Consider the following 17,710-nt stretch of genomic DNA (forward strand, 5'->3'; position numbering starts at 1 on the left):
TGTGCTCTTTACCTTTTCAAATAATGATTTTGTAGCTATGGTTTAGTTATAAGGCAGAGGCACTAGATGTGGGCGAAGAAAACCATAATTTGATTCTGGTACATTTTTGATAATGCCAAATGCCACTTTTGTGCTTCAGAAAATGGGTACTGCTTCCTTTGTGCACCAAATAGTTCTATTTTTATTTTGATGTATGAACAAAACTGAATTTCTTCCAGAACAAAGCCTAATGTTACTGCAGTTGGTTTTGTTGCTTGAGTCATTTCTTTTGTTGCAGTCCTCAAAGGAATAAGTACTAATAATGAGTAAGGGATGATTTTGTACTGAATACCTATAAAAAAGCAATTATAGAATTGTTTGGAAGGGACCTTTAGAGGCCATCTGGTCCCACTTCCCTGCAGTGATCAGGAATGCCCACAGCTCCATCAGGTGCTCATGGCCTGGTCTGTGATGTTCTTGTTCACTTCCCCATGCTACACCTGTGTGCTCTCTTATTATAATAAATAGAAAAGAATCAATGGGAGCTAAAATATTGTCGTGGCTTCTATAGTTCTCAAAGTTCTTTCTCAGCTGAAATGGCAGGGGGGCTGTTCCATAGGCTTTCTTGGAGCATTTTTCTTGTGTCCAGTTAAGAATGTGATAACAGCTAGCAGAGAAAGCAGCCTAAATGAAGTCCTGTGCCCTGATTTCAGTGACTTCTGATCACAGCCCATTAGCTTTCAAAATTTCTTGCAAAAAAAAAAAAAAAGGAATTGATCTGGTATTTGATGTACACTTAACAAATCAGGTTTTCTGTTCTCATCGAAGGAAACGAAGAAGTGTGGAGCTGTTCCTTCTGGGTGTGCTTTGGCCTTCCTTGTTATGGTTGGCAGTGAAATAGCAGCAGGCAGATTTCTCTCTTTGCAGATGTTAGGAACTGAGTTCTTCTCACGGTACTTTTGTGGACAGAGCTTTTGGTCTTTCTTTTTGGTCTTTGGGCAGTCTGGTCTAGTGTTGGCAACCCTGCACATAGCAGGGGGTTGAAACTCAGTGATCATTGTGATCCTTTTCAACTCAGCCTATTTTATGATTCCCTTGCATTCAGGTGAACTTGTTCTTGAATGTCTTCTGCCCAAGGATGAAGCACTGTTCACAGGCTGCCCAAGGAGGCTGTGGATGCCCCATCCCTGCAGGCATCCAAGGCCAGGCTGGATGTGGCTCTGGGCAGCCTGGGCTGCTGGTTGGTGACCTGCACACAGCAGGGGGTTGGAACTGATGAGCGTTGTGCTCCTTTGCAACCCAAGTTGTTCTATGATTCCATGATACGATTATGATTTTGTTCCACCAGACTTTCATGTTTTCAGAAGAGATTAATGCTGAGAGACTAATTGTGCACTAAGTGCTGAGAAGGACAGAAGGACTGGTTGGAAGTGAACGGATGCTGAGGGGCAGCTCTCTGTTGGCTCGGTGACAAAATGGAAAATCTGATGATCTCACAGCTGTGGGTATCATATGCTTTAAAAAAGAAGCAACATCATTAATGAGCTCTTTTGACCAGCATTATTGAAACCCTCCTTTCTGCTGAGGGCTTTGCTTTGTAAGGAGCAGAGCAATGTGAAGGTGGGGTGGGCACTGCATGGGCGCCCTCATCCCACATGGGTGATGGTCCTGCCGGAGCCAAACCCATCAGGTCCATCCCCAGAAACAACTTCCCATGACTCCCCCCAGCATGCGAGATGCTCCCCCCTTGCTGTAAGATGGCTTTTGGAGTGGAAAGGAGAAACTGGGAGTACTGAAATCCCCTCTTCCCTCGGTACTTTCTGCTTTGGAGTCCTGCAAGGATGTGTAGGTATTCTGTAGGTTTATAAGGCTGGGTTTCAATGTGATTCCTGCAGCCTCCAGGACACTCAACCAGTGCTGTCAGGAGCATCCTGACAACATCCAGTTTTTAAAGGCAGGTGGTGTTTGTGTGCTGGCACGGGGGTGACAGATTCTGCACAAGTAACTCATCAAGTATCTACAGACCTACAGCAAGCTGGGGTTTGGATTTACTTCCCCTTAATAATGAAGAAATCTTTTATTTTCTATTTGCAAAGAAAGATTACGTCTTGAATGGTATGGAGAAATGCAGCATGTTGTTTTTAACTGCGAGTAATCTTGCAGATTGAAGATAACCACTGCGTATCCACAGGAGTTGCATGCCTGAAAAATGTGATTAGCATGGAACACATTTAATTTAGCATTGTGAAAGTGAACGCTGGGGTAGAGCTGTAGCTTGGTTCTGGCCAAGTTTTTGTTTGTGAGACATAGGAAGGATTTTGGTGGGTTGTTTGAGGAATAGTGTATTTCTCCTCTATGAAGTTTGAAAGATGGTATTCAGATTGTGTAAGAAAGCTGCTGATGGAGTGATACCCCCCAGTTACTGCAGGAATTGCAGCTAGCTGTATCTACTTGCTGTGAGTTTGCTCCATCTGAAGCCTCTTCCATACGACCTGCTTAATGTAAGCTGTCTGCTTAGTGTTTGCTGAAATATTTTCCCTTTCAGAGAAGACCTTCCAAAGCACAGAACACTCGATGAGCTTACAGATGGACAGCCCTTCTTGCTGGTCGACTCTTAACTACATTCTGAATTTAGCCCAGCATTGTGGTTCTTTCAAAGGTTTTATGCATTTTGAGCTGTTTTTTCAGGAGGTGGCAGCCCAGTGGCACGGTGGTTTGGACTGAAGCTTCTGCCTAACATTCCAGTTGCTGCTGTGAACGATGCAGAACACCTGAGATGGGATGGCAGGTTCTTGTAGGGTCTGAGCAGAGTAAGGCTGGGGATATTTACACATTAGAATAAACCAACAGCATAATAGAATGCGACAGTTCTGTTAAAATTCCTACATGTTAATTACAATTGAATTTCTAAGCTCCTTTCGTGTGTGCTCCATCCTTGGAGGTGCCCACGGCACCTGAGCTGGTGCCTGGCCAAGTGGTTGGCAACCAGCCCAAAGTAGGAGGGTTGCTATGAGATGAGCTTCAAAATCCCTTCCCTCTACAATTCTAAAGCCAGAAAAAAAGGAAGTACTTTTATGGTTAGAGCTGCATCTCAGGTGGCCATCTTAGAATGCTGAGTTTGGGTTTGGTGTACTGTGCACCTCCTGCTTTGGTTATTGGCTTCTACAGAAGTGCACTTGAACAGCCAGTTTTGCACCCCTAAGCTTTTTCCCTGAGCATTACTTTGTAGGAAGCATTAAGTGAAATATTTCCCCAGAACAGCCTGGCAGAGTTTGCATGCTGTCTGCCTGCAGGCCCAGAGGGAAGCAGGCAGTGCCCAGCTGGCTGCTAACAGCCCTTTTTCTCAATAGTCCTCAGTTCTGAAATTCAGGCTTTGTAATTGTAAAGCATAGAATTGCACCATAGCATACAAAAACAGGGGGGAGGTGTGCTGGAAATCTCCTCAAACTTCTCCTTCTCTTCTCTCAACTCCCTTTCCCAGCCTTGTGATGGGAAGATTCCCCGTGATCCCTCCTGCTTTGGGACTGTGTGCACTCTTCTGTGTGTTGCCACTCATAGAACTACAAAAAGGAGTAAGCACTGTACGAATCCACTCTCTCTATTGAAAGTTAGAGCCCTGGCTTCATGGCAGAGAGCTGATTTCAAGTGCGCCTCTTCCTCTCCTCCCTAAATTCAGAACACTTTTTGTCTTGTGGTGTCTTAGATGCCAAATATATTGTTAGTTCTGGTATCAAGTAGAAAAGGGGAAATACGAAACCCCAGCTCTTGAGCACAGTTCCTGTTTTTCTGACTTGACAGCTTGAGCTTGGAGTTTATCGCTGTGAGCCTCGGTTGGGTTTGGAAGCAGACAAATGCCATTTGATAGCCAAGCTAATGGGTCAGTGTCGGCATAACGCTCGTCTGCCTTCACTTTCTTCTGAACAAAAGTGCCCCCAAATCAAGTTGTTTAGGCTTGTCCTGGTGGAGAAGAGCAGGAAGGAGTCATTTTTAAGATGGGCACGGTATGATAGAGGAGTTCATGCATGCAGTAGCTAGCAAAGTAGTGCACATACAGCACTCTGCAGCCTGTGTCTTCCCCAAAATAGCTAGAGCTTCTCCTGCATGCTTTAGGGCTGTGATTCTCCTCGTGCATTTGCTTCTCCCCTGGTGTTGTGCCCGCACAAAATGCTTCTGGTTGTTTTGTCAGTGAGAAGAAAGGATGTCATAAAAAATCCAACATCATTTCTGGAGGCTGTGTACCAATGAACTTACTGTGCATTGGTTGCTGCCATTGACTTCTCTTTCTTCTTCCCCTGGTTGTCTTATTAGTGGTCTCTTAATACATGGGAATAAAAAATAAATATATAATGCATCAGTATGTTACTGTAAGTCAGACAAAGACTTTGGTATATATGTTTTTTTAGCATATCAGTAGTTCTGGAGGAGTGCTGATGTATGTAAGTGTCCAAATCACATATTGCCACCTACAGCGTACATGCAGTGGATTATAGTTGTGAGCAGCTTGATTAGTCTTGATTGCACAGGTGCTGCTAAGCTCTTGTGTTGGCTTTTCCATTCTCTTCTGATGTTTTGATCGTAAATGTACAGTCAAAGTATAGAAGTTACAAACTTAACTAGATGGAAATTCCCCATCTCTGACCGGTACTTCCTGTAAACTCCTGTAAGTAAGACTACAGTGTGTTTCAAAAGGGTTTTATCTGCTTGAGTTTGGTTTTTTCTTTTGTGATTTGAACAAAGAACAGCCCGTGCTGCATTCACACAGCCTGCATAGCCAATGTGTGGACTTCTCTGAAGGTTGTGTTAGAGCAGCTCACTAACTCAGCGTGGCTGCAGCAGGAAAGAACAGAGGGATTAAAAGGTATTCGCTAAAATGAGGTGCTTGGTAATTGCCTGTAGAACTTTTTGAGAGTGATTTAATGATGAGAACTTCATGATTTTTCATTCTTGTTAGTGTTGGCTTACAGTCCCCCGTAGCGTAATCCCACGAGTCATTTATTTATCGATAATCGTTAAAGGTGGAATGAATTTGTACAAAACTCTGATGAAACTGAAATGGGGGGAGTGTTGGGTGTGGGAGCACATCTCAGAGGTCCCAGGGCTGGCAGTGACCGTGTCCAGTCTGTACATGGAGAGCAGCTCCAGCCAGCTCTGGGAAAGTAGGTATGAAGGAGGTGCTCAGGGTGAGTCATTGTGTTTGAGTCACTGCTAACAGCGATTAACAAGGCTGCCCCTGCTTAGCTATTTTTAATATTTGCTTGCTCATATTTACTGTACGAAGCTCTTTACAGGAAAGTAGTTAAAAGCTGTTAGATCTTCAAGCTGCTTTTCATGGCAGCGGCTTACTTTATTGATTTGGAGTGACGTCTTCAGTCCTGCCTCTTCTGAGATGTTTAGATCTTGGCATCATCTTTGTGCTCATTGTGCTTCGTGCTTTCGGCAGTCCTGCAGCCCAGCACTCGTAGCATCAGCCTGGCCCTACAGGTGTAAATTGGTGCTGAGACCTGTCCTTACAGCCAGTGTGCAGAGGCACAGCTGCAGCACAAGGCAGGTGGTGGTGAGTTGTGTGGTGGTACCGAGGGATGCTTCTTCACCTTACCAGGCAGAGCTCTGTTGTAAGGGACGTGACCTATTTTAAAAGCATTTCTAGCTTTTAGCTGCAGTGAATGTCCAATTCAGAGCTCTTCTGTAGGAGAACTCTGATTGCAGTTGACGTTGTCCTTTGAGTGCTGCCTTTCCTGGGAAAGCAGCAAGTTCACCTCAGCAGCTTCTATTTCCAGTAAGATGCAGCCCTGACTCACTTCTTGTCAGACAGAAATATTCTCTGTACAGATGTTGACAGCTGCATTTGCAGGAGGAAGAAGTAAGGGAGGTTGCTCAGGGTGCACGTATATGTCGTGGAGTTCAGTGCTGGCTTCCTGTTTACTGCTGCTGAGTGAAGACTGGGGCTTCAGCCAACGAAGGGGCACGAGCATGGCCCGTGGATTTGCTGCTGTACAGCTCTGCAGGTGCCGTTCCCTGCCATCCTCAGCTCCTGGCATGGCTGCAGAAATGGCTGCAGCATGGGTGCTGTTTGCAGCAGTGCAACCCCTGTGCTGGCTGGCAATCACTTTCTTTTCATGCTGCTGACAATAGTTTCCAACGCACAGCCAGGATAGCTGAGCTGCGTGTTGGCACTGGAGCTAAGGAGTGAGGTTTGGTCGCAGTTCTTGAGGCTGGAGGCTTTTTGGCAGAACTGGATTAAGCTGGGCCTGTTTGGGCTGTGAAAATTGAGATAACTTTTGGTTGTTGGCCCGTAGGGAAGCAAGGCTGACCTGCTGTGTGTGCTCTGCCTTGGGACTCCCCAGCAGGAAGAGGCAAAGCAGTGCCTGCTGGTTTGTTGGTGTCAAACCATTGCGGCAATGTAATGCTCCTGAATCCAAAGCATACCAAGGGGGAAGGAGGGCTGCAGGGCTGCAGCTGAGCAAAGGACTGAAACAAAGCTGTGGTTGGAAAGTGAATGGTGAAGACTGGACATAAACTGTTATGAAACTGCTCTTGCTGATAGTAAGCTGCTGTAAACTTCCATATTATACAGGTGCTCTTAGGAATGCTAGTAGACTCCTGAAAATGTGATAGTACGTATGAATAATATAAGATTATTCCACAGACCTTCTTATCTCATTAGATTTTGAAGAGTTCCACTTGTTATTCTGAAGTATGAAGTATATGTGACTCAATTTTTTTACAGCTTTTGTAAGTTTTATGATACTCACAGGGGGATGATTTCATTGTTAAAGAGGAGACCACCAAGTTACCATGCAACAGCAATGCAAACAGGACAAGCAAATGTTCCCTAAAGAGATAAATCAGTGAATCATAAATAAGAGTGAGATGATTCAGCCTTACTAAAATTCAGGAGAAGTGTTAGATTGGATTTGTAAACCAGAAGATGTGTAAGACTTTCTAGGCAGAAAAAGAGTTAGACTGCCAGATTCAAATTGTTGTATGGGATGGGATCCTGCCCTAACTCTGTATCAGGTGCTAGCCACAGTAGAGTCCATCTGAGTACAGAGAAGCATAATGGCAAACCTCAGTTGTTCTGTGACCAAACCATCAGTGGGATGGTTCTGAAATCTGCAGCGTAAACTCTAACGTCCATAACACAGACAGGACTCCTGAAAAGAAAAACAACTCCACCGCTCAGTGCTGTACTCCAGAGCCAGTGACGTGTTTTACTACCTTTGACACAACTCTGAGGTCAACAAGTAAAACTTAGTTTATCTGGTTAGTTAAAAATAGTCTGTGTATTTGTTCAAGAGATTGAATGATTGGAATGCAAATACTTCACTTGCTTGACATGACAATACTAGGATATGGCTGGTAGTTGACAAGATGAGAGGCTGAGGGAGCTGGGCTTGTTCAGCCTGGAGAAAAGAAGGCTGTAGGATGACTTAACTGCAGCCTTTCAGTACCTGGAGGGAGCCTGTAAACAGGAGGGGAATCAACTCTTTGAAAGGGTAGATAACAGCAGGACAAGGGGAAATGGTTTGAAGTTGAGGGATGGAAGATTGAGGTTGGATGCCAGGGGGAAGTTCTTTCTTGCTATGAGAGCGGTGAGGTGCTGGAACAGCTGCCCATAGAGGCTGTGATGCCCCGTCCATCCCTGGAGGTGTTCAAGGCCAGGTTGGATGGGGCCCTGGGCAGCCTGGGCTGCTGTGAAATGGGGAGGTTGGTGGCCCTGCATGTGGAGGGGGGTGTGGGGAGGGGTTTGAAGATTCATCATCCTTGAGGCCCCTTCCGACCCAGGCCATTCTGTGAAAAGGTGCACTCCATCAGTTCTCTTGATTGTGACTGGCACACCCTGCTGAGCCATAGCGCTCACAATTAAGTTGGATGATGGATATTCATCAAGTACTCTGCTGAAAAAACTTGTTACTGTAATGAGTCCATAGCCTCTGATTGTATCTTGAGGCACTGTGCTGGTTTGTCAACTGATCAGCCCAGGTGTGTGCAGGCGGGCTGGCTGCTGATGTCAGCTGCTTTGGTGATGGTGGAGGAGTAGACTTGATTTACAGGTTCCTTCCCAGCCCATGTTCCTGTCTAACAAGCTACTTGTGGCAAGGTCTGCCTCTGCTTAAACACTTATTTGTTGGTTACTTTTGTTATCTTGAGAGATTCAAACAACCGTAGGTGAGCAGCAGGGTGTTCGACTATTTCAAACTGATACCAACTGTTAGATGAGCCTTTAGTTGCAGCAGTTGGCAGCCTGGCTTTCAGAACACCACGGCTATTCCATATTGGAGATTTGGAGATATGGAGATATCAATATTGGAGAGCCACTTCAGGTCAAGTTCATTTTTTGATTTGATTTGTTGATTTGATTTTGTTCACCTTGTTATTTGGCAGAGCTTGAGTTGTCTACCCAAGCCTCCTAAGTAGCTTCATCTGGCTTTTACTGATTGTCTTCCTCTATTTTAACTGACTTCTGCTCATTTACTTGTATTTGATTTTTAGGACGAAACAATCCTGCAGCTGTGTAAAATGTGTTTGTTTTTTTTTCCTTCCACTTTTAACTCTTATTACAGATCTGAAAATAAGGACTGAAAATGAGATCTGTAGCTGTTTATCACTCTTACAGGTGATGCATGGGGCTTATCTCCCCATGGGAGATATGCCATAAACTTCTCTCCATAAAGGGAGAAGGGCTATGTAAGGTTTCATTAAAGCCTGAGAATATAAAAATAATTACAAGTAAACTGAAGTAAGTTCTGGGGAAGAATCTGATTATCCAGCTTTTGAATCTCCAGTCCAAAGAAGTGAGTGTGGCTACAGATGTGAGGTCCCTCTTCAGTCTAAGGAAAGGCTCAGCAGCCTCGCTTGGCCTGCTTCAGGTTTCTGATTCGGGGTAAGGCAAGAAGTGTCTTGGGCTTAATTGTCTAGATTGGCAATAAAAGGAGCAAATGGCATCCAGCTCAAAGGCAGGTGCCTTTAGTCTGTGCGTGGGGAAAATGGGCAACGTGCAAGGACTCTCAGCTCCTGCTGGGAAGTGCATTCTGACCTGAACTGCCTTTAACAAATGGTTCACCTGAGACTCCCCTAGATGAGCAAAGGGCAGAGCAGGCTCCTTAAGCAGCTGTTAGCTGTGCTGCTCATCTGTGGGAGAGGAGCGGCGTTGCCATCTCAGCTCTTTCAGGGGACTTTTCAGGCAGAGACTGAAAATAAAGCAGTTTCAGGATCTGTCACTGTGATTGTTTCTTTGTAATGGCCATTTTCTGCCCTATTTTCTGTTTCTCTCGTGCTTGCAGCCCTTGGTATGCCTTATCCAAAGGAGAGGTCCGTAGTGCAGGGTTGCAAGGTGTAGCACCGCAGCCCTGGCAGGGATCTGAGGCTGAGCTGCTCCCTGCACTCCCCAACAAGGCCTCTGAGAGCAGAAACAAAGCAGTGGACGGAGGAGAAGGGAGACCTCAGAGTCGTCCTTCACTTTGCTCTGACAAGCCCATCAGCTAGCTGGGGCTCCTTCCTCTGACTAACAATAATAAAAGTGTTTACTGCTATTTCACAGATGCACTCTGCTGATCAGGCAATAATAAAACAGTAATTGCTATGTGTCTTTATCGCAACAGAGCAATAACAAACTGCATTTTCCACTCATTAAAATGGTGTCTTAACAGCCTTCGCTCTGTCATTTCCAGTCACGCGTGTCTTCTGAAAAATACATGCAGGTATGAGTGTGCCACTGCGTCCCCTTGGCAAGTGGGTGCTCTGTGACAGCACAGCACTTTCTTGTCCCTGCATCTGGGCCCTGTTCCCAGCTTTGGTGTTTTATAACACCAAGTGCTAAGCCAGCCCCTCTCCTCCAGCTTGTCTAAACTTAGAACATCTCTTCTATTTGCCGTCCAAGTAGTGATGACGGTTAACATAGTTTGAACCAGGCTAGTCCAGTAACTTTCTGTGGGAATGTCTCTGCATTGGAAAGCTCCTTGTTGTTCATTTTCTTTTTACCATCTCTCTTGTGCGCACATGTGGAAAACCAAGCTTTTTTTTTTTGCTTATTGTTTATTACAATGTTAGCCTGAAGACTTTCAGCAATTAAGTCGTAGTTCCTCCTTGCTGTGTCTACCTCTGTTAAAACATTTGCCCTCTATTTCTGGCTGCTTCAGAACTGTGACATTTGCCTTTCTGTAAATCAGCCTCATGTCCATGGCTTCCCATAGCACCTCTTGGGATCTCCTTTGCAAGCAAACATCTGTGTATAAATTATCTCATCAGCAGCAGAAATAATCTATTGTGGAGCAGATGTGTTTTCAAATGTAGGTGGTAGTTTGCATGAGATAAAAGAACTTATAATGCAGCTTATATTGGGCGGAGGGAGTTGTAGTGCTGTCTTTGGGAGCAGCACCTCTGACTTTCTAGACCCAGAAGCACCTTTTTTTCTGGTAGTTGGACTTCACACTGTGCAGAAAGACCAGCTGTAGTCTTCAGTGAAGGAGAGCCATGTCAGTGTCAGTAAGTAGCATTGCCACCTCATGTGTGTGCTGGGAGGAAGGAGGTGGAGATGAAACCTGAAGGTAAATATTTCTTCCCACTGGTGACTTTTGCTGTGCTGGCGATGGTTCTCCTGGAGTCAAGTTCTGCCTGAGGGGCTCAGCAATGCCATCTGGGTGTTCTTCCTTGTTGGTGTTTCCTTCTGGGTTTCTGTAGTTTGCTGATTGCAGCCAGGTGTTCCCTGGCCCAGCTGGGCTGAGCAGTGGGCAGAAAGACGCCCTATTGCTGGGGGCATGGGGAGGGCAGCAGGGGAGGAGGTTGGGGACACGTTTGGTGGTCACAGAGTAGAAAGGTTCCTGAAAGGTTTTGCCAAAGTGATTAATCTGGAGCCTCGTTGGTAAGACCAGACGTGGTCTGTGCTCAGAGCTGAAGCCTACTGATCCTTTCTCATTCCTGTTCTGCTTTACCACATGTGGTGAATGGTAGGGATGTTTTTGCACTGTGACATGTGGGACCATGCAGCTGCAATTGGCAATATCTCTGCTCCAGGAGCACCTGCCCCTCCACGGAGATGGCTGTGCTTTAAATCATTTTAAGCTTTTTAAGGTGTTGTGCTGGAGCTTTGTGTTCACAAGGGCTTCAGCTGAGGCACCATCCTTAACCCTGGGGTTGTTTTTGTACCACCCAACCATAAGGGGAAGAAAAGCTGGCTTCGTCCCTGGCACCCCAGAGCTGCCTTGTTAGCTGTTATTGTGCATTATATCAAAGAAAGGCTGGGTGTTAGGAGCAATCTCTTCTCCAAAGAGCAGTCAGCTCTGGCATAGGCTGCCCTGGGGGTTAGGGTCACCCTCCCTGGGGGTGTTCCAGAGCTGTTGGGATGTGGCACTGAAGGACGTGGGCATGTGGAGGTGGGATGGGGGTGGATTGGGGATCTCAGAGGACTTTTCCAGCCTGAATGAGTCTATGGTTCTGTCTTCTCCATCCAGAATGGTGGCACGTTGTGTTCTATCTTTGGGGTTACCATTACAGCAAGATGATTTTAGCTTAAAAACAGGAGATCAAAGAATGCTGAGAGGGTTGAGAGACTTTTAAGGCCAAGTTGCTCTTGCTGCTGGTAGCAAATGCAAGATTCGCTGTGAAATTGGATGGTTTTGTAAGTGTATTATAGAAAGAATGTTTATTGGTTTGTAGATGTCTTTGTTGGTGGTTTTGCTCTGTGCAGAAGGACAAAGATAACTGGTCATGTTTTGTTTGCTTTTGTTTATAGCCTGTTTTGAATTGTGGGCCCTTAAGAGTGAGCTTTAAAATGATCTTCTCACCACATTAAAACAAAAGAGAAAAGAAAAAAAAGTTTTTTAAAAAAAAAAAAAAAGAAAAAAAGGCAAACCATCAAAAAACACTTACTAAAGTGCAAAGCCACCGCAGGAAGCCTGTGAGTACCAGAAATCTTCGCAGCTAAAACTATCTGAGGAGTTCTTGCCATGTGCGGAGTAGATGTTGACCAGATATTTAAAACTGTTGAAGCTTTTGTTAGTGATTTAATTGCAGTAGGTTAGTGGTACTTCTTTTTGACCCAGTGACAATGCAAAGGGATGCTGATGGGTTAGATTGTTCTGGGGACTGCCGTGGTTGGCTTGAGGATGCTTCTTACTGCCAGGAATTCCTGCTGCTCTCGAGGAGCTTTTGGGCACCTCAGCCCTATTGAAGGATGGCACTGGGCAAATCCCTCCTCTGAGTAAGGAACTTTTGCTGTGTTAATTCCCCTTTATCTAAGATGCCCTCATGCACGTGGTGCTCAGACACAGGGTGCGTAGGGGGGCTGGTGCTCCTTGGTGCCCCCATGTGCAGTCCAAGCTCAGGGCAGAAGGAAGGAAGGGGCAGAGAGAACTGGGACGAGGGGCTCCATTTTGTGACTTGAAAATGAAAAAGGTTAAGAACGTCTGTAGCTGCTGCAAGGAAGTGGCTACGGGGCTGACCACAAGAGAAGTGACCCAGCATGGTTCCTGCGCTGGGAGCTTTGCTCGAGCGGGCTGCGAGCAGCCGGGGGCAGTCAGCCAAGGGCAGTTCTGCAGTAGCTCTGTGGTCACCATAACGTCCCAGCCTCTTTGCATGCTTTACATATTCACGAACCAGAAAGCTGCAGCGTGTGTGAAGCCTGCTTACTCATCCCCTTGGTGTTTGGAGAAACTGCTGCTAATTCTGCCTTGTGTTAGAGGCAGCCAAGTTGCAGACCCACACTGGTTGCTAGCGTAGGTGCTGATTGCCTCGGTAAGTCATTTAATTTCTCCTCTTTTGGCTTGCAGGATGATGATAGTTTTCAGGTGATGTTCAACCAGCATTACCTTTGCTAGGCATCAGCTGTTCGCTTGTTCTGGTTTGCTTCTTACTAGAGATCTAAGGCAGGATCGGAAGTCCAGCTTCCGCCATTGTAAACCTCAGGTTTCTTTCTTTAAAAGCAAATAAAATGTGATATCCCCTTGTTGAGGATCACCAGTGGATCATAGAGATGGCCATGAAGGGATGTATCATCTCCTTATTATGCAAATGGAGGTATAGTAGTTTTGCAGAGGTGGGACACAAGCAGTCACTTCTCAGGTACATGCAAAGTCTAAATAATCAACCAGTGGAAAAGTGCCAGTGGTAGTAGTAGAATGGCTCAGTGCCAGTGTGGTAGGTCCAGGTTCTGTGGTTCATCCCCTCTCTGCCTGCATACTGCTGAACAACTGAAATTTGCTAATAAATAAATAGGCTGGAGATGGGTAGACTGTGGCACGTAGGCGCCTGGTGAGTCCTCCAGTGCCAGCTTTCCTCCTGGCACATTTCAGCACGGTGCAATCTGTTGGACTTTAACTCTCAGGAGCAGCACGAAGTGATGATGATCTCCTGATCCTGTCTGGATAAAGAGAGGAGCTGTTTCATTTACAGAGCTTCCTCCGGAAGGCGATGGATAACCCAAGTGCTTCACTCCATCCTGGTGGCTCTGTGGGAATGCTGCTGGTTGCTCCTCAACATTCCGGAGCAAAAGGGCCCTGGATTGCCAGGGTGCTTTCTGCAGGAAGCAGGGAGGTGCTGAAGGTCTTTAAAAGTCCCAGCACATTGTTGGACACTGAGTCCCCCCCTCGCCCCCCCCGTTACATTTGAGAGGCCCTGACACCCACAGCAGAGAGCTGCACGATGACCTTGGCCCCTGTAGTCTTTCCGCTGGCACGGAGGAATGCTGTAATGGGCTTTTGTGGCTTTTCTTCCATTCTTTCTCTCTTCATTTCCACTTCTGTCTTTCTGGCAGATCTGTGCAACACCTACAGCTTGTTCTCCTCTGCAGCACACCCTTACCACTTGCTCACCCCAGAAAACATAGATTTGGAGATCTTTACCACGCCAACTGATTTTCATGCAAGCTTTTCCACGCATCAGAACTGAACTTCAGGAAACCCCTTCAATCAGTGCTGTGCCACCAGGAAGAGGCTGAGTTTCCTGAAGATGTGCTTCATTGCTAGGAAGACGGTGTGGCTCCTTGCCAGAGTGCTTCCATCACCTCTGAGAGGTGCAGACAGAGGGACAGCAGTGAGCAGCAGGGAAGAAGCACAGAGTAGGAAAGGGATTGTTAATGTCATTCCCCAGGCAGAAATAAAAACAAGCTGTCCATCCTCTTTCAGCCTGGAATCCCCCTCCAGTTCCATTTGCATCAATCTTAGTAATAAAGCTCTTTTTTTTAAAAAGAAAGTGATTGGTTTATGGGAAGAAAATAGAGAATTTTATCTAGTTTGTGTGTATAAAGTTTGGAAGTATTGGCTACACAGTAGTGACATAAAACTTATGTAGTTGCGTGGTACCTTTCCAAGGTGGGTCAAAATTTGATATGAATTCCTTCCAGTACTTGAAAGGAGCTCATCAGCAGGAGGGACACTGCTTTTTTTATTTTTATTTTTTTTATGGTCTAATAATGATAGGGCAAGGGGCATAGCTTTAAAATTTAGGGGATTTAGGTTAGATGTTGGGAGGAAATTCTTTACCCAGAGCATAGTGACGTTGGCCTGAGAAGCTGTGGATGCTCCATCCCTGGAGCTGCTTGAAGCCGGGTGGGATGGGATCCTGGGCAGCCTGATCTGCTGCTAGGCAGTGCTGTCTGCAGCAGGGGGCTGGAACTGGATGATCTGTAAGGTTCCTTCCACCCTGAGCCGTTGTGTGATTCCATGGAAGCGATACTGGTTTAGGTGAGAGGTGTTTAATAAAACACAATAAAAGGACGTAATAACAAATTGTCTAATTTAAAGTTGTTACTTCACCAGAAACAGTGGATGAGAAAGGATTTAATACACGTCTACGCTTTAGAAGAAGCAAGCTATAAACACTATATTCACTATTCCTTCCATACCAGCCCAGCTAGGAGAAGCCCACTGGCTGTCCAAAGGATTGTTAGACTGGAAGGGGAGAAAATGTGACTTGGTTTGTGTGCATGCACACACGTCTACAGCAGCACTTACAGACAGGACGATAGCAGTGGTAAACTCGCACAGAGCTTTATGGGTGAGCTGAAAAAGTTCTTCCCACGTACGTGAGGTCACAGAATTCAGAGAAGTTGTTGAAATTGAGTTGGAAGAGCACAGGAAATGAGCACGGCTGGTTCTCAGTGTGACGGTGAACTGAGTGGGTTCTTAAAGCGCTCGGTCTGGTCTGAAGGAGTTATGATGTGAACACGATAGGAGTCAGCAGCCTCTGCTGTTCAGATGGCCGAAAATGGAAATATAGAACATCTGGTAATGTCAGCGTGTGCATAGCAAAGGCTGGCCGATGCACCCGATGGTGGGCACCTTGTTTTTCAGTTCTAAGAACTTTGCTGCACGTTAATGTTAACTTTTTGCTGAAAATTTCCGCCCTGTGCTCCATCAACCCGATGTTTAAAACAAAATGTCCAACATACATCAGTCATATCGCAGAATGAATGGTATAGAAAAACCCGAGGGGAGTTGGGAGTGTTTGCAGGACAAAGGCTGCTCAGGGAGCATGGCGTGACACCCAGATTTGGGATTTTAATGTGCTGCATGATCATTGCTTCTTGTCCTGTGTCCTTTATCCCTGTGGTTAAGCAGAGCGCCCGGGATTGTTTTAGATGTGTCATGTAGAGCAATCTTAATAGCTTGTGCTGCATGAGGAGGATGCTCTGTGCTGTACAGCCTGTGCTCTGGTTCTTTATTGCTGCATTGAAAAGAAGAATTTGAGAACTTTCCAGCTGACATAAACTATTATTACTACAAAATGGCACACACTGTTCACTTGAGGAAAGCCTACGTGTTGGTTTCCGAGCATAAGCAACCATAAACATCCCCTGCAGTGTCCTTTTCATGAAACAAGAAACTAAACGGGCTGCGAGAGAGAAAAAGAGGAAGAACGTAAAAATGGTGCACAAAACTGGTTCTGGTTTAGGCAGATGCTATCTGGGATTTTCCATTCCTTGCATTTTAGAGACTTTTGCCTTGAAACAGGCACTCCATGTCCTGTTTGCACCCCAAAATGTGTAGGAAGCAAACCTGAGTTTCTGAGCCCAGCGCGTCTCAGGCATAGATTCGCCTCCGCTTGGGTGTGGATGTGAGCTGGGTGGGTAACTTCTCAAAGCCTGTGGGGGTTTCATTTGCTTCCTTTGCCTGGGCCAGTCTTAGATTTACAAGTCTATTGCTAACGTAGGAAGCCGGAACTATGGGAATCTACAGTTTTCTTTGAACTCGTGTGGGATGAGATTTATTAATGCCCGTTGGAGCTTAGAGCTGGTTGTGGTGTCTGACATCTTCAAGTGTTTCCCAGCTGACAATTTAATCTTCATTTTCCTTATTCAAGGGAAAGGTTTCTTGTGCATCTTGGTATTTTTGTAGGGTATGGGCTCTCGCCGGGTACAGAACACGTCAGCTTGGCAGGAGATGTTGTGGCTTTTCCATGCCAGCATACGGACATCTTCTGCTCAGGGTCAAACTCAAAGTATTTATTTCCCTTTTCTTTCCTTGACCTTTGAGGCGTACAGAGGTTGGAAGTAGTTATTCAAGTGTTGTGCGTTTGTCTTTTTTTCCTTAGAAATGCCAGGAATATTGGGCTTGAACTGTTCTGGTGCAGAGGGGAATTGGCTGCAGCAAGCTGTAGAGAGGAACCAGAATTTCTCAATGGATAGCTGTCAGTTTTTCTTTGTCTTAATGTTTAAGACCAGAAGCAAACCAATTGTGAGCAACGTGATAGCAAAATTTTATGAGGGTCTCATTTGTATACGAGGAAAAAAAGATTTGTGTGGGGTCCAGGCGGCTTGATGACCCAGTCCAAAGAAATGAGATGTCAGTGCTGGCATTGGTCGGCTGTGGTGTTTTCTGTAGGTTTGTGCACACACATAAGGCTGATCACCCCACGAGAAGGACAAACTGTTGTCCCCCTGTGCTGGTGGGTGCACCGAGCTGGGAATTGGCTCTCCCTGCTGTGCTGCCCCCAAAATAGGGCATTTCACAAGGGTGGTGAGTGTGTACGTATGCACCGATCAGTATTTCCAATGGCCAGAGAAGCCTTTTGCTGTGGGGATTGCTGGGAGATGGAGCTGCAGTGCAGGATGAGACCCACAGGGCATGGTGTGAACCAAAATGAGGGCTGCTGTCCTAAGCTTACCAGCAGAGCACGAGGGGGAGAGTTTAGTGGGGGTTAATGCCTGGGGCTGGGGATGTGCTGCTGCTCCGAGAAGGAACACAGCATCCCAATGGAGACTTGTGGGACACTCTAGGATACGTTTGTTAAAAGATGCATTCCTGGCACTGAATAGACTATCTAGAAGACTTGTTGGTAAACAGCAAGCTGGAAATTGGACATTGGTTTGTTCTCTTTGTCCTCTGAAGAGTATTGGGATGAAGCAGTGCTTATGGTTCTTTTGTGTTCTGGGAATCGCTGTCGTGATTGGGAAGCAGCACCAGCTATTAAGCAAACCCAAAGAACGCTGTGTTGAAAAGCAGTTTAGATTTATGGATCTGCAAGAAGGCAGTGGTTTTACATTTCCCTTCACATTTTAAAGCCTCTAGGCAATCTTTGTAATGTTATGCCCACACAGACATTAAAATACAGTGAGTTTCAATTGTCAGATATGTTGTTTAAAAAGGAGTATTTTCAGTTAGATTGCAGCTCCGTTCTCGAGCTTTTGCATTGAAATTTTCTGGTGCTGTGCAGAAATAATTACCAGCTTGTTTGCATGTTCCAGTGATCACACTCTCAATTACTTCTTCTCTGTATCATTGCTGAGAAAATGTGC

The 17,710-nt window shown here is 45.7% G+C and overlaps 1 protein-coding gene across 4 annotated transcripts in view; it reads left to right on the forward strand.

The window, feature by feature from the left end:
* Positions 1-17,710, forward strand: part of JAK1 (Janus kinase 1) — a 55,890-nt gene that overhangs the window by 9,944 nt on the left and 28,236 nt on the right. The window contains exon 1 of one of the 4 annotated variants that reach the window (XM_052666841.1): positions 12,642-12,711. The exons of the other annotated variants lie outside the window; for them this stretch is intronic. The gene's annotated coding sequence lies outside the window, so the exon portion shown is untranslated. Of the gene's footprint in view, positions 1-12,641; positions 12,712-17,710 lie in introns of those variants that run through there. 4 annotated transcript variants of the gene reach the window in all.

The sequence above is a fragment of the Tympanuchus pallidicinctus genome, unplaced genomic scaffold (assembly GCF_026119805.1).
Source record: "Tympanuchus pallidicinctus isolate F22 unplaced genomic scaffold, pur_lepc_1.0 scaffold7, whole genome shotgun sequence".
In the NCBI taxonomy this organism is placed as follows: domain Eukaryota; kingdom Metazoa; phylum Chordata; class Aves; order Galliformes; family Phasianidae; genus Tympanuchus; species Tympanuchus pallidicinctus.